Here is a 21,563-nt window from a genome sequence, read left to right as displayed (position 1 = left end):
GTGAGCTAAAATGTGCCGCGCGTTCACCCATAAGAGCGTTAAAAGCTTGGGTTTAGCCGCAGGGTTAGTAACTCTCCCCTAGAAAAAGCAGCCTGCTATGAAAAAACGAAAGAAAAGAAAAAAAATCCCTCAAAAGTTCACGACCCCCGCAAACGTTTTAAGGACCATGATCTTCGAATCTGCACCTGGAATGTTCGCACTCTTAATAGAGAAGGTGCAGTTTACGCATTGGCAGATGTACTTGAAAAGTACAAGGCCGACATTACTTCCATACAGGAAATACGATGGAATGGGAAAGGTTTCACAACAACACCTAAAGGTGACGCACTGTATTATAGCTGCCATGACGTAAAGCATGAGTTTGGTTGCGGAATTTTAGTAGTCAGAGACTAAAACATCTGGTCTCCAGCTTCACAGCAGTGAATGAAAGACTTGCTACAATTCGAATAAAAGCAAAATTCTTCAACATCAGCTTTATTTGCGCTCAAGCTCCCACTGAAGACAAGGACGAACTGACCAAAGATATATTTTATGGGCGCTTAGAAGAAACATATGATCGTTGTCCTGCCCATGACATTAAAATTATTCCAGGCGATTTAATGCCAAAATTGGAAAAGAAAATATCTTTGGCCCAGTCGGAAAATTCAGTCTCCACAGTGAAACATCGGACAATGGTATGAGGCTTATAGACTTCGCAGCGGTAAAAAACATGGTAGTTAGCAGCACCAGATTTCATCATCACGACATCCATAAGGGCACCTGGCTGTCTCCAGATCAGAAAATAAGAAAACAAATTGATCCCGTTGTGATAGATGGAGGCCATTCATCGAGCGTGTTGGATGTGCGTTCGTTCCGAGGAGCAAACATGGATTCGGACCACTACCTTGTGGCAGCAAAGGTACGCACCCGGTTAAACGTAGCAAACAAAGTACGAACAGACACAACACGAAAGTTAGACATCGGTAAGCTGCAATCACAACAGGTAGCCACAGCATATTCCACTCAACTAGCCCAATTGCTTAATCAAAGCACTCCTCATCCCGATAACATATCACCGCAATGGCAAAGTATTGGCCACTCTATGCAAACAGCCGCAAAATCCATACTTGGATACCAGAGACCTCCACCAAGGAACCCATGGTATGATCAGGAGTGTCGTGCTGGTACCGAAGAGAAAAATGCGGCATATAGGGCTACTTTACAATCCGTAGCAACGCGTAGCGCACGAGGGAGATATCGGGAGAAAAGGAGAGAGGAGAAACGTCTTTTCCGCAGGAAAAAGAGGGAGATGGAAAAGCGGGAGTGTGAAAAAATCGAGATGTACAGGAACCAGAATGAAGTCCGAAAATTCTACCAAAGAGTCAAGCATCAAACTGATGGCTTTGATACAGGCACATCCTCCTGTAGAGACCAGCAAGGTAATTTGGTAACAGATACCGATCGCGTGTTCAGGATATGGAAAGAACATTTTTCAAAACAGTTGGTATCTAATAGCAGCGAAGACGACGAAGATACCACAGACCCAATCCCAGAAGATGGAATTAAATGTATACCGCCCTGCCAAGATGAGGTAAAGACAGCAATAAATCGGCTGAAGAATAAAAAGGCTGCAGGAGCCGATGGCTTTCAAGCCGATCTGTTCAAAACCGGAGGCGACACGCTGATAAGGCGTCGAGTACCCGACGATTGGAACCTGAGTATCCTGTGCCCCGTCCACAAGAAAGGATATAAGACTGTATGCTCTAACTATAGGGGCATAAGTCTACTCCCTATTGCCTACAAGATCGTGTCAGGGATATTGTGCGAACGACTAAAGCCTATGGTCAACGAGATAATTGGACCATTGACCAGATATTTACCCTGCGGCAAATCCTGTAGAAGACCCAAGAGATGCAGATCGACACCTACCACCTTTTTGTCGATTATATAGCAGCCTTCGACATGTCATGAATTTGGTATACCCGCAAAGCTCATCCGGCTTTGTAAATTGCGTTTTACTGACACGAGATCCTCAGTTAAACTAGGAAAGAACCTCTCCGAAGAGTTTTGTAGCAAAAGAGGTTTCAGACAAGGAGACAGCCTTTCGTGTGATCTCTTCAACATCCTGCTGGAAAGGGTTATACGAGAGGCAAACGTCAAAAGATGTGGCACAATCTACACCAATAGCCACATGTTACTTGCTTATGCTGATGATATAGACATCATGGGACGATCAGTAAAAGACGTAACCGATACCTTTATGAAGGTCGAAGGAGAATCTGCTCAAGTGGGTCTGGCGGTAAACGGTGAGAAGACCAAGTTGATGGTGTCGACGCGCAATGCATCCATTAAGCTCGGACCAACTGTGGAAGTTAGTTCCTATAATTTTGAGGTAGTAAAAGACTTCGACTACATCGGCACCTCCGTAAACACAACGAACGACATCAGTTGTGAAATAAAAAGAAGAATTGTATTGGCCAACAGATGCTACTTTGGTTTATGTAACAAAGCCACATCTCGTCAAACAAAAATAACGCTGTACAAAACACTGATACTACCCGTGCTGATGTATGGCTCCTAAGCCTCTGTACTTCCGCAAGCAGACATGGCAGTGCTTAGTGTGTTTGAGAGAAAAATTCTTCGAAAGATCTACGGACCAATCTGCGTTGACGGTGAATATCGACGTTGCATGAACCACGAGCTGTATCTGTTATACAACGATATCAATATAGTTAAAAGTATCGAGATGCAGCGATTGCGTTGGGCGAAGATGAACCCGCTAAAAAGGCGTATAAATACGAACCGCTTGGCAGAATTGGCAGACCAAGGAATAGATGGCGGAAACAAGTTGATGAGGAGATGAAAAGTGCGCTATTCCAGAGTGCGAAGCAACAAATAGAGAGAATTGAGGATCTTTTCTTAGTTCGGCCTATGGAACAAATGTTCTGTAATGGGACAGCTAAGTAAGTAAGTATGCTAATCCACAACAAACCATTAAAGTACAGTCGAAATCGCTTATAACGTCGGTCAAGGCACTGACCAAAATCGGACGCTATAAGCGATAGTCGTTATAAACGATATTTATGAAAGAGGTAAAATTATATTATGTATAGTGACTTTTGGGTATAAATATGTTGTTTTATTTAGTGAGTGAATAAATTCAATTCAATGTTTTGCTTTTTCATTCCATACGTGTAAATGATTTAAAAACAAAGTAAAAAAATAATAATATTAAATTTATTATTCAGCAGATATATTACGTTAATATAGAATATGGATCTATTTAAAATAGTATGCTTTAGTTTGGGCTTTTGAATTTCAACATATGTTTTAAGTTGAACTCAGATCTGAGTTTTGAAAGGGTTTACAAAACACATTCTCTGCTTGTAACATCTTCTGACTAAATAATTTTTTGAAGAGTTTCTACAATATCAATTCGTCGTCGTCATTATATATGACAGATGTGAAAACATTGTCATCCATCGCAACTAATTCATTCATCTATGTATATCTTCTACGTCTTGGGAGAAATGGTAGAAGATAAATATCTTCAGAATCGTCCAAAGAACCATTAACAATTATCAATGACAGAAGACGTTATATTTCCACGCTCCATCTAACACGGCATCCAACACATTTAATTTCGTATCTTGAACCTTTTCTATTCTTTCCAGGATAGTGGATATTTGCCGATTACGTCAATGCGATTTTAATGACTTTATTATTCCTTGGTCCATGGGCTGTAAACCAGATGGGTGGGTGGCAAAAATTCAAGCTTAATTGACTTGAGACACCTATATGTTGTCCAACCCCATTTATGAGTTTGAAAAAAATATACATACAACCAGGGTTTCAGAGTCGAGGTATTTTTGGGTCGACTCCGACTCCAGATCAATTTTTTTACGACTCCGGCTCCGACTCCGGGTCGACACCGAGTGTAATTTAATAATGTAATAATTTTAATTTTTTCCTATATTTGGGCCCATATAGGCTAATCTGTTGGGTTTTCCTAACATATTCTTTAGAAAGAGCATTCGTTCGGATATAATACTCAATTACAGAATGTAAATATGATGCAAAATTAATACCTATATTGTTTCGTATGAACCTTACTTAAAAAAAACGGCAACAAAATACAAGATATAAAGTATTTGTCGGTTTTGCCGTTTTTTTTTTTTTTTTTTTTTTTGCACGAGTATTTTCTAGAAAGAACTCTTACTCGAGAAAAAATTTTTAAGCTTTTAAAATATGTGAAAATGAAGGGACAATACAAAACATAAGGTCTACATGCCACTGTGGTTCCGCCCGTGGACAAAAATCGAAATTTTTATGGCGACAAATTTCATTGCGATTGAAAGAAATATACTCTGAACACATTAAATTTTTAATATCCAATATTATTTTTCCCAATTTACAGCGGTAATATGTCAAGTTAAGTCGATGAAATTATTGAAAATTCGTTGTCTAACTTCCTTAATAATAAATTCTTTGTAAATGACTTTTTGTGCTATTTTTAATACCATTACTATAAATTTATGTTGAGTTTTACTAATGTTGGCCCCGTAAGGGCAAGTCCTTATTTTTTTAAATACAGGCGAAAGTCTCTAGTGTACGATAAAATGAGATCCAGCTGCCCCCAGCTGTCACCCTGTATGTTATTCCCCTTATACCACGCCTGTAAAATCGCCAAAATTCCGAAAATCGAGAGCTTCGTTTATATGGGAGCTATACCTAAACGTGGACCTATATTAAACATTTTTTGCAAGGAAATACGTTGTTCCCTCAGAACTCAAATTTGGCACTCCTTTCCATACAAGTGGGACCACTGTGCATGCGATAAAACTTATAAGCAATTTATGACCAGGGTTTAAAATGTAAGTAAGCCAACATTTTAGGGTGCGAGAGCTTTAAGGGGTGACATCCAGTTGAAAGCCCAATAAACCCATTTTTGTCCAAGAAAACTTTTGTGACAGATTTTTTATACCCTCAGCATTTAAGCTAACGAGGGTATATGGTAATATTCAAAAATGTTTTACAATCGTTGAAGTTGAGGTTCACCATTTAATAAGTCGCGAACTGTCAATATATTTTATATAATATGAATATATTTATATTAATTGAAGTGTTTTAGCCGGGGTCGCATAAAATGAACCATGACAAATCATTAATATGGAAGCTGTGTTGGTGGTAATATTAAAAAATGGGTAAAAATGTGTTGAAGTTTACAAGTTTTTATGTGTTCTTTCTTGATTTTTGATCAAACCACGGAAAATTCAGACCTGAGCCCAAAGAAAGAATTGAAGAATACCCCTTGGGCAACATGGTTCTAATGTATGACTTTTCGATATATACACTGCATCCCCCTAAAATCGATGCTGACATTTTGAAGTTTTGAAATCTGGGTTTTTTGAATTTTTCTTATAATTGGAGGGCGCAACCAGATAATTTCCCAAACTATTTATTGGATTGTAGAACTCGTGATTCCACGTCGTTTGATGTATATCTCATGAGTGTGCTTCATACAGCTCCCTAGTAATAAGAGTCCAAAGTCGACATTTTGGTGCGTAAATTTTCTTTAAAAACCTATTTTTTGGCTTCAAAATTTACAACTATGACTCAGGTACCCCTGAACCCCGCGTGATTTTTGTTTTTTTACGCGCCGGATCTAATGAACCCTTCCGCGTTCAAATCCATCCACTAAAACGGCGGTTATAGATACCTTGAAAGTAGGAAATTCTGCAAAATTATATTTTGATGATTCCGCGCATTGAACCGGCATTTTCTTTGGTTATTTTTACATAAATGGAATCCTTCATACGCGATTATATTTTTTTCAAAAACCGTGTGGCATAAGTTACCGAGATTCTGGAGTAATATTCGTATTTCGAATAAAATAGAATTTGGTAGCAGATCCGCGGTTCTTGAAGAATTTGTTTAAAATTTGTTATAATGACGTATTTTTTATAGGCGGTCACTGAAATCGGATGCGCCTTATAATCTTATGTACATCGCGCAATTTTTACCCACATAAAGGTTTTTTGAACAGTAAGATGCAGCTGACGGCACACTTTGGCCGCTGAATGAAAAGTGGAAAAATCGATACATATTGATACAGATGCACTCGCTGTATCTGAAAAGCGCATGCGCCTTAACTGATTTTAACGAAGTCGCGAATTATACGTTTTTTTAACTTTTATGTTTTTTCTTTGGTTGTAATTTCAATATTACTTTCCATTTCATAATCCTATTGTTTATCAAAGTAAGCAAATACACTTTCGGGTTTGTCATCGCATTTTCCTTGAAGAAGTTTCAGCGAAGTCCGTCAGTCCTTGCATCGAAATGTAGCGAAAGAGTAGAATAACTCCCAAAAATGTTTTTTCTAGTTTTCGTATTAAACATAAAAATATATTTTTGTAATAATATTCCAACAATAAGTTTTCGTCTTTTGTTGTTGCTGTAATATGGCAGTTATAAATCCTATCATTAAAATTTTGGTCTCATATTTTTCTAGGCGTTGCACTATAGGTCAAACAGCCCATTTTACTGGCCAAAAGTCAGATTTCTCACTTTGTATTTTCACTGATTTTGTCTTACTTTCTTGTAAGAAACACTTCAAATATAATAAAAATTAATTTTGTTTTTGTATGAAAAATTATACCGTTACATGGCAGGCTGCCAAATATGTATTATCCAAATATCTTTAAAAACTTGTTAACGAAATATGTTTACTTGTATACGTTCAGGGTGAAACTAAATCACAATATTAGCATAAGTAACGATTTGATTAGAAAGTATTCGATAACTATTTATCAAAAATGCCCTCCTATCATGATGTATGTGTATAAATAGTTATTAAATGGGTGTTAACTTTGAATTTTCGAAGAAAGCTGAACATTTTGAGGTTATGTACGCTTTTAAAGTCTCGGCAACGTTCGGCAACGAAAGTGAAAATTGTGACGCCGGAAGTCGCTGGCTCGTTTCCGGCTACACAGACTGGTACCACAGGATGGTACTATATTAATATTATAATACCGTTGAATTTGAACTGAATACCTTATAATATAACATAAATTGAATTAACCAAATGTCATGTTTTCTCTACATTGTCCAACTGACCCTCGAAGTTGTTTTCATACTCTAAGGATCAAAACAACTTACCGTTGCGTAGATTTTTAAAACCAACGTCCAACGATATTCAAATGAGTTCATCGTTGTAAACACATAGCAACAAAACACACGTCCATAGGGTTTTTAGTGGCGAATGCATTGCAACGAATGCACTTGCAAGTAAACTTCTAACAACAAAACACACGTCTATAGGGTTTCTAGTGGCGACTGCATTGCAAACGAATGCACTTGCAAGTAAACAACTAGCAACAAAACGCACGTCCATAGGTTTTCTATTGGCGACTGCATTGCTAGCGAATGCACTTGCAAGTAAACGACTCGGTGTATGCGCGTAAACATGTAACAACAATGCGCCTGCGGTTAATGCATTTCGACTCCACTTGGGTGTAAACAACCAACAACACGATGTATGCACGGTGAACCTTTGTGCATGCCGACTCCACTTGGTTGTAAACAACCAACAACACGATGCATGCACGGAGAACCTTTGTGCATTCCGACCCCACTTGGTTGTAAACAAGCAACAACACGATGCCTGCACGGAGAACCTTTGTGCATTCCCGCGAAGTGCACAACAAGCAACAACATGCAAGTGGATAAGGTAGGCGGGGTTGTTTACATCGCACTATAAAAGGATGTGGCGAAATTAGGGCAGGGATCAGTTCGCGAATTCAGTACGTGGAGACTACGTCAGCAGGAGTTTAGCACCAACTTAGAAAGTCAATCCGAGAACCCAGGTGAGTAGAGTGAACACCAACCGTGAACTTAGAACGACTACCGACTGGGGACATTTTCGCCACACGGGACACCAACGCCACTAGGATCGAGTGGTGAGTTGAGACGCCACCTCCAACCACATTGAGTAGCCGGTTGCTAGCCCAGTGAGTTGTCCCACGCCACTGGAACCCATACCCATCATTCTGAGCAGGAAGCCTGGTGAGTTGTTACACGCCACCAGGAAATCATTGTAACGCCACGGAGCAGGAAGCCTGGTGAGTTGTTACACGCCACCAGGAAATCATTGTAACGCCACGGAGCAGGAAGCCTGGTGAGTTGTTACACGCCACCAGCGAATAGTCGTGACGCCACAAAGCCTCGGGCAGGAAGTCGGGTGAGTTGTCCCACGCCACCAGAAGAGCATTGTCGCCACAGAGCAGGGAATCGTTGTCCAGGAATACAACACACAAAGCAGGTTAGGGAAGTCGCCAGATCGACCAGTGAGTTGTCCAACGCCACTGGTGTACAAGCCCGCCCTGATTCTGTGCAGGTCTACCGACGGACGGACTCCTGGAACTACTACGCTAAAGCCGCCGTGACGGAGAATATTATTGGTTAACACGAGGACCGACCCAGGTTTTGGAAACTAACGCGACGTAATAAACTCCTCTAAATAAAGCGGGATAACCCTTCTATACAAATACAACTGTATCTTTCCTTACTCCTGTCACTGACAGAAATAAATTTCTGTGACGAACTCTGGCCACCGCGAGCTAACCTCAGCAAACGGAGCCAATAGGTGTCGTTACAAAATTGAAATTGGTTCATTAGCTCGTGCCGAATGCAGAAAATTTTATGTGATTTTGCGTAAATTTGCTCAACAAGAATTATACAACTTTTTTTAGGTTACCATATTTTCCATAATATTGATTTTTTTTGAAGTCAGGGTTAAACCTCTTACCAAATAATGTTAGCCAAATTGGAGTCTACAGCATTCTGCTGTGTTCTAAAGTCAAATTATTTACAAATCTTTTGTAAATATATACAGTTATAGTCAAAATATGTCACATCATATTGTGGGATTTTCAAGGTAATAATTGTAAGGCATATTCACATTAAAACTAAAACGAAACACAACAAAAAAGCTTCTGAACTTATCGGACGTCGATGCCTTCAATTCTGCAGACAAATAACAGACCTTCCAGTTTTTGTCCCCAAAGGGTTAAGGTACCAGTTGTGTATTTGGTTCAAAAAGGGTTAATTTTTTGGCCCACGTTGTTCCATTTTTCTCCCTGAATCTAAAAACGCTATATTAACTTAAACCAAATACTTGTTTTAACTTTAAGACTTTTGGCCAATAAAATGGTCCGTTTGACCTATAGTGCGTTGTCTAGATTCTGTGCGTATTTTTAATTTATTTTTTCGAGTTTTATTTGGACTTTAAATTAGAATAAATTAAATTTACTCCAAGATTTTTTCAGTATTTCTTGATTTTCCGCGAAAATAGAAATATATTTAGTAAATATTTACGCATCTACGGATAGATATTAAATATTGTTAACGCTTTATATATACATTTTCTTATTACAGCAAAAATGGAATTTTTTAATATTTGTTCTTTATAACGGAATAAAACCCCCCATAACTTTGGAGCGCAGCATCCAATTTTGTGAACGCGAACAGATTTGAAACCACGACTTTTTTCTTAATCTATGTTCCAACAATTGCGGATGTGCTCGCAAGAATTTTTTTAAAATTTCTTCCAATGGAATTGCAAAAGAAATTTGAAATTTACCATATACACTTTCATACAAAACATGCCTCATCGAAATAATGGTTTTAGACCCCAAGTATCTTTGGACGAAATGTGTTTCAGACAATTTGGAGTCGATTTATCAATGTCCGTCCGTCTGTCTGGCTGGCTGGTGCGCACGATAAATCTCGAACGGATGAACCGATTTGGTCCAAAATTTGGCTTTCGCAATATTTTGTCCAAACTTACTTTAAGTTCGAAGATGGGTTATATCGGTCCACTCCTTCCGGTACCTCCCCCACAAAAGTTCGAAAATGTTCGGAAAATTTGTGCGCACGATAACTCTTGTAGGGAGTAACCGATTTGGTCCATACTTTGCCCATCGTGAAATGTTTACCAGACTTAAATAAGATTTCAATATGGACTCAATCAGTCCACTCCTTCGGGTACCTCTCACACGAAATTTCGGAAAAGTGCAGTTTAGGGCCATCTCTCGAATCGCTTTGATTTTTGTTTTAGCAACTTGTATTCACTGCCCTCCATACGACGGTACAAGTTTCATCAGGTGCAAGTCTTCCGGAGAAAATAGGCTGAAAGTGGCAAAAAAAACCCTTATGACAACGTGTGAGGTGGTTGGAGCGCAAGATAACTCTCGAACGGATCTGCCGATCCGATCCCAAATTTGGCCTTAGTAATATTTTGTCCAAACATAGTTTTAGTTTGAAGATAAGCTATATCGGTCCACTCCTTCAGGTACCTCCCCGACAAAAGTTCAAAATTTTTCGGAAAAATTGTTCGTACGGTAACTCTTGAAGGAAGTGGCCGAATTGGTCTATACTTTACACATCCAAATATATTTGACAGATATAGATCAGGTTCAAATATGGACTATATTTGTCCACTCCATCCGGTACCTCCCACACAAAATTTTGGATAAGTTCACTTTAAGACTTGCTATTGAATCACTTTGATTTTTGTTGAAGCAACTTGCATTCGCTGCCTCGATTACGATGGTAAAAGCTTTTTAGGGGCAAGTCCTGTTTGTATAACCTCCACCATTATATGGAGGGTATAATTAACTTTGTCATTCCGTTTGTAACACATCGAAATATAGTAACACCCTATAAAGTATATATATTCTTGATCAGCATAAAATTCTAGGTCGATGTAACAATGGCCGACTGTTGAAATCAAGATGCAGCTCTCAAATTTTAAGATAGAGATCTGTAATTTGGTACAGAAGTTTCTATTATTCCTAGGATGGTTGGAATTGAAAATGGGCTATATCGGACCACGTTTTAATACAGAACCATACAGAACCGTACCTCCCAATTTTCAGTATTTTGAAGATTTTAGCCTAATTATCCGACCGAAATGGCTGCGGGTATAGGACTTTCCTTCTGAGATTTGTTAGTATAGGTCCACGTCTTCATATAGCCTCCATAGAATGGTACATCCCGATTTTCGGTATTTTTAAGGTTGTGGCCTTAAATGGATGAAATTTGGTATTTAGTCTTCCATGGGGGTATGAAATATTCTAGAAGAGAATTATAAATATTTTTCCATGTCGTCATATAACCCCCATAAAAGCGTACTTCTCGATTTTTGGTATTTTTAAAATTGCGCTCTTAATAATCGAAACTGCTGTAATTTGGTGTTTAGTCTTCGTTTGGGGTTGTACAACTTTCCACCTAAAATTTGTCGGTATTGCTCCACGATTTTCCATATTTTGGAAGTATAAGCATATTGTTCAACCGAAATGACTGCAATTTGGTATTTAGTCTTTGTTGTAGTTAGAAAACTTTCCTCCAGAAATTTCTCGCTAGAAGCCTTCGTAGATGTTCAATTATTCTTCGCTAAGGTTACAGAACATTGCAAAAAATCCGACAGATCCGGTATTGCCCAATCTTATGTTTTCCAAGTGTTTTTTTATTAAAGTTTCGAACCGAATTCCATTAACGGCCGTCCTTGTTATTAAAGCGTTTTGCGGCGCCAACCCAAGATCGAAAACTAATAAAAATTAAAACCTAGTCATTTGTCGATCGATTTTGTAAAAATATTAGATTTTACGGAAATGGTGGTCAGAAAAGGCAAAAATTCAATTTTTGGCTTATAAAGCTGAAGTTTTTGGTCATACATAAAACGGACAAACAAAATTTAAAAAATAAAATCAATCGATTTTGATGTCCTTATTAATTTTTTTATAACTAAGATTTTCTATAATCTATTGTAAAAGCTCATCACAATATCATATAAGGATATGAGGTTGTAAAAAATTCATAACCCTTGCAAGCATCTGAAATTCATACATAGTTGAGACGTTCAGTGCACACATTGATTAACTCTACTTTTTAAAAATCTTAAATTTAAGTGTCAAAGCATATATAGAAGACGTTAAATTTCCAATTATAATTCGATTTTCATAGATATTTTCTTTTGGTTTTAAAAAATTAAAGGATAAATTGGACCAAAAATATTCTCGACTCGAATTTTGCGATGAAAATAGAGATGAAAAGACTAGACTTAAAAAAATGGTAAATATGCTGTAAATACCGTTTGCTTGTATTTTTTCTTTTAGCTTTTGATAAAAATAAATAATGATTTTTGAAAAAAAAAATTTGGTGTTCCGATTTTAATGTTATATTTTTTATAATGTAAAAGAAAATTTGCCCGGAGTCGAGTTATTTTTTTTGCTCGACTCCGACTCCGAAACCCTGCATACAACAAAATATTGAAATGTTTCTTCTTTGTATGGTTCGACGTTATAACCGATAGCAAAATTCAAATAGTTCACAAAAAACCGACTTATTTATTTGTGTGGAATATAAGGGCAGAAATTCGTGACTTTTAAGCGGTATTACGTTAAAAAGACGACGTTATAAGCAATTTCGACTGTATATTTTCAGATTTTTTTTTGAGTAAAGGTTCCAGAATTATCGCGCCTTGAAAAAGTTGAATTCTGTAAAATCTATATCATAACTTCTTCTTTAATATTGGTACAAATAGAAAAATTTGTTTTCGTATTTTTCTTTTATCAACTATCTAATAAAAAATAGAAAAAAATTGCACTGTGGTCTTGGGTGCAATTTTCACGATTTAATATTTTAAATCAATTTTTATCAATGATTGTACTATTAAATTTTTTTGCAATTTTTATACCCTCAGCATTTATGCTAACGAGGGTATATACACTTTCATACGGGCAAAATGTGCCTCATCGAAATAATGTGCCTCATCGAAGTATGTTTGGACGAAATGTGTTTCAGACAATTTGGAGTCGACTTAGCAATGTCCGTCCGTCTGTCTGTCTGTCTGTCTGTCTGTCTGGCTGGCTGGTGCGCACGATAGCTCTCGAACGGATCAACCGATTCGGTCCAAAAGCTGGCTTTCGCTATATTTTGTGCAAACTTAGTTTAAGTTCGAAGATGGGTTAGATCGGTCCACTCCTTCCGGTACCTCCCCCACAAAAGTTCGAAAATATTCGGAAAATTTGTGCGCACGATTACTCTTGAAGTGAGTAACCGATTTGGTCCATAATTTGCACATCGTGAAATTTCTACCAAACTTAGATGAGGTTCCAAAAAAGAATTCAATCGGTCCACGCCTCACAATGTCGCGAGTTCATATTAACTGTGGCCAAAAATAGAAGGAGTTGTCGTAGGTGCATCAATTTTGGTACACGTACCTATTATTGACTTGCAATCTTCAGGACAAAAAATTGGGTTGGTCGGTCCACGTTTTGATATAGCCCCCATAGAACCGTACCTCCCGATTTTTGGTATTTTGAATTTTTTAGACACAATGACCAACCGAAAGTATTCAAATTTTGTGGTTAGCCTCGGCAGAGGTATCAAACATTCCAACAGAGAATTGTGGGCTTAGGTCCACGATTATCGGTATTTTGAAGATTTTAGCCTCATTATTACACCGAAATTGCTGAAATTTGGTATTTAGCCTTCGTAGTGGGCATTACTCCTTCACCTTGAAATTTGTCTGCATAGGTCCACGCCTTCATATAGGCCCCATAGGACGGTACCTCCCGATTTTCGGTATTTTGGAGGTTTTAGCCTGATTATCACACCGAAATGGCTGAAAATTGGTATTAAGTCTCCGTTGGGGGACTTATAACCTTCCACCAGAAATATGTCGGTATAGGTCCTCGTCTTCCTATAGCCCCCATAGAACCGTGCCTCCCCATTTTCGGTATTTTTAGTGTTTTGGCCTCAATATCCACCCGATATGACTGAAATTTGGTGTTTAGTCTTCATATTGTTTGTGAGCATATTGAATATATCAAACTCTTATCTTTATATATGAGAAATTTCCATAAAAATTTTTTTTGACCGATTAGTGGTCAAAATACGGTCAATTTTTTGTAAAAATTCGAATTTTGATATTCGCTGCTCACAATTTTTTTAAAAATTTGTTTTTTTTTTAAATTCTCTCGTTTGAAAGCAAGATTATTAGGTACCTAATAAGCCCACAAAAATATATGATGATCGGTTCATTCGTTTTAACGCTATAGCCAACACCGCAAAACGATTTGTTACAAAAGGGGGTATCCTCTCAGTGAGGTGGTCGCTGAAAAAGAGAAATGACACATTTGTCTGCAAACCTCTGCAGCTGGGACCTTTATATATTTGAAGTACTCACATTTTACTACTCATACAGCAAAAAATATCGATATACACTTTCATACAATTTTTTTCCCACTCCACTCAATTTAAAATTTGCTTCAGAAAATTAATAAACTTAGTAATAAATGTTTGGGTAAATGTAAACACCATATGATTAATATTTACATGCAAACAAAAATATAGCCAAGTTTATCACATCCCAGGAGAACTTAGGAACCATTTTTGCAGCAACCGTTACTTTTAAATTTTAAATATTAACGCATAATATAATTTATTAATTTTAGAATAAAAAACACAAAAATACGTATTAACTAAAATTGTCGGATTTAAATCCTCATATAGCAAAAACTACTTTACGTATTAGTACCAAAATTCAGATTCTTCTTAATTAATATGTTTTCTATCACTCCCCATCAATAAATTTGTTCAACGAAGTATTTAGTTTTTACCATTTTTGGCCACGGTCGTGACACTGTGCGCCTTCGGGTACCTCCCACACAAAATTTCCGAAAAGTTCAGTTTAGGACCTACTCTCGAATCGTTTTGATTTTTGTTGCAACAACTTGTATTCACGGCCCCCCATACGGCGGTACAAGTTTCATCAAGGGCAAAACCATACTTCCTGAGAAAATAGCCTGAAAGGTTCAAAAAACTCCTATGACACCGTGTGTAGTGGTTGGAGCGCAAGATATCTCTCGAACGGATCTGCCGATTCGATCCAAAATTTGCCCTTCATAATATTTTGTCCAAATTTGGTTTAAGTTCGAACATAAGCGATATCGGTCCTCTCCTTCATAAGAACAAAAATGTTCGGGAAAATTGTTTGCACGACAACTTTTGAAGTGAGTGACCGGATTGGTTCATACTTTACGCATCCTAAATATCTACCACATATAGATCAGGTTTGAATATGGACTATATTTGACCATTTCTTCGGGTACTTCCCACACAAAAGTTCGGATAAGTTCACCTTAAGACCTGCTCTTGACTATTTCTGTTGAAGCAACTTGCAATCGCTGTCTCAATTACGACGGTAAAATTTTGTTCAGTGGCAAGTCCATACTTCTTGGGAAAACAGCCCGAAAGTTGTAATAAAAACCCTATGGCATCATATGTATTAGATGGAGAACACAATATCTCTCAAACTGATAAACCGATTTAGTCCAAAATTTGGCCTTCGCCATCTTTTGTCCAAACTTAGTTTTACTTCTAAAATGGCCCATACCGGTCCTATCCTTAACCTCCCCCACAAAAGTTCAACATTTGAGTCCAAGTGCAGTTTAGGGTCTGTTCGAAGATTCTTTGGAAATTTATACCGATGATGTTCTTTGTGGTCCTATTTACACCCATATTATGTTTTCCGTGGACAAGTCCATGCTTCCTGACATACTGGTCCAACGTACACCTGTTGGACCAGTATGCCACTGAAATGACTAGTGGGTGCGATATCTATCGAAAAGATATGACTCTCAAAATAAGATCCACTTCCGTAAAGCACTATGTCGGTCCACTTTAATCCTAATCCACATTTTTGTCGGCAAGTTCAACATTCTGTCACATTCTGCCACAAAATTCTGAAAAGACCCTAAATACATTAGATCTGTCCGTAGATGAAATTTCCAATTCACATAGGCTGAGGGTATATCTCTGTCGGCAAAGCCGACTGATACTTTTTTACTTGTTTTGTATGAAGCCACGATTAATTACAAAAATGTTATGTCCTATTTGGTAGTGGGATTCGAACGATAACTATTTTTTTTCTAACTTTTTTAAAATTTGTCAAGAATTTTTTTCCACTGGGTGTTATTTTACCAAAATAAGAAGTTGCTTTTATAAACATTTGTTTTGTTATATTATTTTGGGAATTTATCTTAAACATTCGAGGATTGATGGCGTTGGTTTATTATGATAGCTGTTGCAATTTTGCTTTTAAAAATAGTCTGGCTTAATCCCATAGCAGGCAACCTCATATAACCCCAACGAAAGTGTTTGCAAAACAAGACAAACCCTCTCCACTGTTATGTGTCGTTGAATTACAACGAAGGCAGCATAACAACATTTTTGTTGGTCTGCTTATTACAGCAAAAAACCAACATATATACAACCGTGCCTGTGTAGCTACGGCTGCTTCGATGGGATGTAGCCACAGATGTAAGGGAGTTAGATGAGTAGGTTTGGCGAGCCCTTTGCGGGACCATGCCGCATACTTGCACAGCGCGGTCGATTTCCGGCCAACAACAATTTAGGCAACGTCGATATCCCGAGCGTAATTGAGCCATAACTACTCTGGTTTGTCGTGGCAGCTGACGCTCCTCAGATGTACACCGAGGACTTTATTCACACTATATTTGCATATGGTCTTAGCAACTGCGTCCTTGTGGATGCTATTCAGACCTGCCTGATATGCCTGTTGATCTGGGGGTTCTCTCCTATATTGTTGGACCTCCCTCTCTATAGAATGAATATCATTCCTGATATGCCTGAATGTGTCGGACCTAGCCAGCAGATGGTGATTGGGATGACCGTCACGGTAACACCCAAGCAAGTACTGCAACGAAAGCATCCCATTTTGTTTCTTTACAGGAAAAATATTTGCCTCCTCATGTAGATGGTCCACTGAAGACTTGAGGAGGCACCTGTTGCTGTTCTCAAGGCGGCATTCTGACAGGTTTGAATCTTGTTCCAATTCGTATCACATAATCCCGGGGACCAAACTGGAGCCACATAGCTTATCACCGACCGACCTATCGCGTTATTTGTGGTCAACAAGGTTTCTTTATCTGCACCCCAAGTGCTGTCGGCTAGAGAATTGAGGACCTTGTTCCTGCTTTTCAGTTTGTCGCATATAGCTGTGACGTGCGCTCACTACTTGAAAGTACAATTTTATGACAGTTTGTGCCCGGAATTCTGCTACCGTCACCACGACATGCAATTCTCTTCCCAACTCCGCAATCTATGTGGTGAACAGAGTGGCTGTAGATTGTGTGGCTGAAATCTGCATAATCCTCGCGTAGAAAAAGGTGGTAAGATCGGTTAAATAGGAGTACAGTCTCTTACAGATGTCATCAGGGAAGGTCTCGATGCCGTCTGGAGGGGGCGGAATACAGGAGAAGTGGAGGTTAAACAGTTCCGGATATATCACCCCACTTTGGGAAACTCCCTGTTTCACTCTACGGGATTTGGACTTCTTGTTCCTGAATTCAACGTACGACTGGCGTCCGCACATATAGTTGACTATCCAACGTTTCAAACTTGCCCGGAGGGTTGTCTGCTCAATGTCCTCAAACAGCGTGGAGTGTCTGACTGTATGGAAGGCTTTTGATACGTCAAGCGCCACCATCACTTTTCTGCTGCTTACGGAATCCATGCTGATGAGGACTCAGGCCTCAAGGGTCTTTGTTACGGGCGACAATAGCGAAATCGGCCTGTACGATTCACTTTTGCTGGCATCCTTGCCTAGGCGACCACCCTGCCCATTTTCCAGACATCGGGAACAATGAGAGTGGCTAGTGACAAGTCTACAACTTTAGTGAGATACTCCACTTCCGGCTCATCCAGCTGCTTCAGCATTACAATGGAGATTCCATCAAGGCACAACGCTTTGGATGATTTAGCGTTCCTGATGGGATTCGCAACATCATCCATTGTAAACTGTGGTAATACTCTTCGCCCTGTCACTCTCGGGGTGCTCGACCAACTGTCGATTGAAGTAACTTGCGCACCTCTTCGGGTCAATCAACGTAACGTCGCCAAACGTGACTGAGGTCCTACCCTCCATCCTTCCAGGATTCGAGAGTGACTTAACCGTTGCCCACAATTCTCTTATACCGGCTCCAATGTTGCAATTCTTCAGATGATTTAACCACTTGTTCCGCTTATGTTCGCTGACCAACCTGTCAACTTCCAGTGTCAGATTCCTGACCTTGTGGCCATTGGGGTTGGCTGGCGATGAAGCTCATCACGCACATTTGCAAATCCCGACGCCTATGCTGGTCTTACTTCGGTTATTCGACCAGCAGGGATATGGCGAGCGGCTGCAGCAGCGATGATGTCTCGGAACGTCCATTCCTCTACCCGAAATTCAGACGGATTGGGCAGTTCTATGAAGCGGTGATTGGTGAACTCTCTGAAACTCGGCCAATCAGCTATCCTATGATTGGCGAACGTGCGGCGTTCAGAGGTGATGAAATCGGGTGGTCTGCTAATGGAGACAATTATGGGGAGATGGTGTGATCAAAGGGAAATGACGGATTCCCAAGTAACGTCATTTGTCAGACCAGGTGACACGATGGTTAGGTCTGGCCAACTGTGACACTCTCCTCTAATTCTGGTAGGGCGACCTCATTAACGGTGCAAAACGTAGAGCTATCAATCTGCTCAGCCAACGTTGCACCCCACTGGTCGTTTCCGAGGGCCGATTGCCACATTAAAGTCCCCTAGGACCAGACGATTATGACCTTTCAAAAGCGGGCTAATGTAACGCTCGTAATCTGAGATACAGCTATTTCTCGGGGGGACAGCTACCCCCATACATTCCATGTACGGGTCATTAGAGGCAGGCTCAAGCGAGTCTATATTGGTGCAATAGGAAAGCTAAACCCCCACCACCTCTTCTGGTGCGATACTTCCTTAACACGTTGTAACCATCACAAGAAAATTCACAGATTCCTAATTCTCGCATCTACTAACATTGACTCTTTTGTACAGGACTATCCCACCGAGGAGTACGTTGCTCTGATTCACAGAGTCTGAGATGAGGATGCCCCTGAGATCACCCTCGAACAGCATGTCTATTAGATATCATCTCTCTCATATTTTCCCTGAAATGACCATCGAAACCATCAGATCATCTGAGTCCAACCGTCCAACAGCTATGTTAACTTGCTTCGCATGAGTATGGCTTCGCTCTGATCTTCGCAGACGTACAAAGTTTCTACGAAGATGCACTGACGCAAGAGAGTTTGGTCTCCCCAGTAGTGATCTTCTCATTAACTGTCATCGTCACCGAGGCATACAAAATAGACAAATGAACCGGCTGTAACATTGTCAGTGTCTTCGCGACAGGCTGGTGTACCTCAGACGACCTCATCCTCTTCATATGCACTGGTCGTGATTTTGGATTGGTCGCCTACGGACTTGAGGCCTTTGAAGTGGTCGACACTGTCACAGACCCATGATTGTTTATGCTATTCGCGTTTGTCGGATGGTCGCTCTCTGCCCACCAATTGTCTTACCTGCATCACCCTGGTATGAGGTTTGGTAAGTGACACAGATGATGAGCACTGGGAAACCATTTCACTGTCTTCAGTGCCGCAAAGCAATGGGTGGAGGGTTTAGAGATCTCAGCAACGCTCACCGGTTTAGACTGAGTTGCCACTTTAGGATTTCCTTTTGAGGTGAATCGGATAGCTGACGGCTTTGAATATTCCTCGAGGATTTACCTTTTGCCACAAATGGAGGATCTAAAGATCTCAACACCTTCTTAACCCTCACCATTTCAGAGTGAGTTACCACCTTAAGATTCCCTTTTAAGGTGGATGGGATAGCCCACTGCATTGACAACTCCTCTGACATTCCACCATAAGAGGAGGTTTCTACAGTCGTCACTTCCGCAGGAGTCTCTAATGCGCTTTCTACTGTGGGAATTTCACTGACCGGGAGTTCCCTCTTATCTAGGTGAGGACAGTCATCTTCCTCCTCCTCTTTCGTCATTTTTCCCCGATGAGATTGAGGAGCACAATGTGTTTGATCTGTTTAAATTGAATCCCGTTGAGCTCCGGTATTTCATCCTCACCCATAACTAGGAGTTGCTGGTGACAGTAGTTACTGAATCGCTGTCATTGTCCATATTTTTAAGAATTAGGATGAGTGAGGTTGGAACCCTTGTAGAAGTAAAAGGCTGAGGATGCCACAGCATCTACACCATCATTAGGCGAAGGTATATTACTTATTGATTTGTTGAGGGACAGTGGTCAACTGTGACATAGCCTCCTTATCAGGGCAGGGACTTGGCAACTATACCTATTACTGGTTGAGGTATCAACAAGTCGAACATTGAAAATAGTTCTACCCGTTCAAACTTTACAGAATTTTGGCCAGGATGAATCAAATATCTTGCATTGCCATATTTTTGAACCTATGAAGTTCTATGTGCGTGTAGGAATTCCAGCTATAGCATTAAGAGTATTTAAAGGAAAAATTTAAAGGAAATCTTTTCAGAGATAAATAATATTCGTTGATGGGCCTGAACAAATTGCCAATATTAGATTCACGTAGTGACTAAGGAGTAAAAAACCAATATAATACCTTCGATCAATCACAAAATCTTGGCACATTAAACAACAAACGTTATTTATTTCCAAACATAAGAGATAGCACTTTTAAAATCTACACCACCACCACCACCCCTCACCCATCATGTCATTTATCTTCTCGACAAACAAAAAATGTCATCTCTTAAGGTGACACCAACCGCTGGAGAAGAAATCTTAAACACAATTCCTTTATTCATTTCCTGGTACAAATGACAATGTGGTAAAATCAAAGATATTGTTGGTGTTGTTGTTGTCATTTTGTTTGCAGCCACAAGATAAACACTTATCTTACAAGGTCTACAGCTACATGTTCTATCCGTCCATCGTGGTACATTCATGGTACGGAAATGTCAACCCAATAAAATGGCATGTCGCGTACCATGAACAACACTTCTTCTTCGTGGTGGTGGTTGCCTCCAAAAGCGTCAATGTTGTTGGTGTTTTTGTTGTTTGTCTTTGCAGCTGTGTGCAGGCTGGCTGGTGTTGGTTGGCTCCATTATCTGATATTATGAAATAATTTCTGTCCCATTGTCTAGAACGTTAAGTCATCATTGTCAACGCCGCCTAGTTTCCAAGACAAAAAGTGTGAATATGTCCAAGAAGATGACATATCAAGAGAAAATATTATCATATAGCATGCCAGGGCTGTATGGTTGGAGTGATGCAAGGGAGAGTAAACATAAATGTGTTGTCTTTTCGTAGTTGGTTCCTGATTAAATGAAATTTCATTATAAAATCTAATCGCTTGTGACAAGTTTTGTTGTTCCATAGTAAAAAGTGCAGAAACGCCATTGAAGTTTTTAATCAACAAAACCAAATTATATTTTTAGGAAGACCAATTGGTCTTCTATAAGAAGTTGTATTAGTCTTTTATAGGAAGGGCTGTTGATTTTCTATTGGTCTTCCATAAAAAGACCTATCGATCTTCTATAAGAAGACTTATTGGTCTTCTATAAGAAGACCTATTGGTCTCTATATAAGAAGAAACCGTCCCCTAAAAGGAGACCAATTGGTCTTCTATAAGAAGACTTATTG

Source organism: Musca autumnalis, unplaced genomic scaffold (genome assembly GCF_047663935.1).
Source record: "Musca autumnalis isolate F117 unplaced genomic scaffold, ASM4766393v1 scaffold_4, whole genome shotgun sequence".
NCBI classification, from domain to species: domain Eukaryota; kingdom Metazoa; phylum Arthropoda; class Insecta; order Diptera; family Muscidae; genus Musca; species Musca autumnalis.
This window is presented reverse-complemented; position numbering follows the sequence as displayed.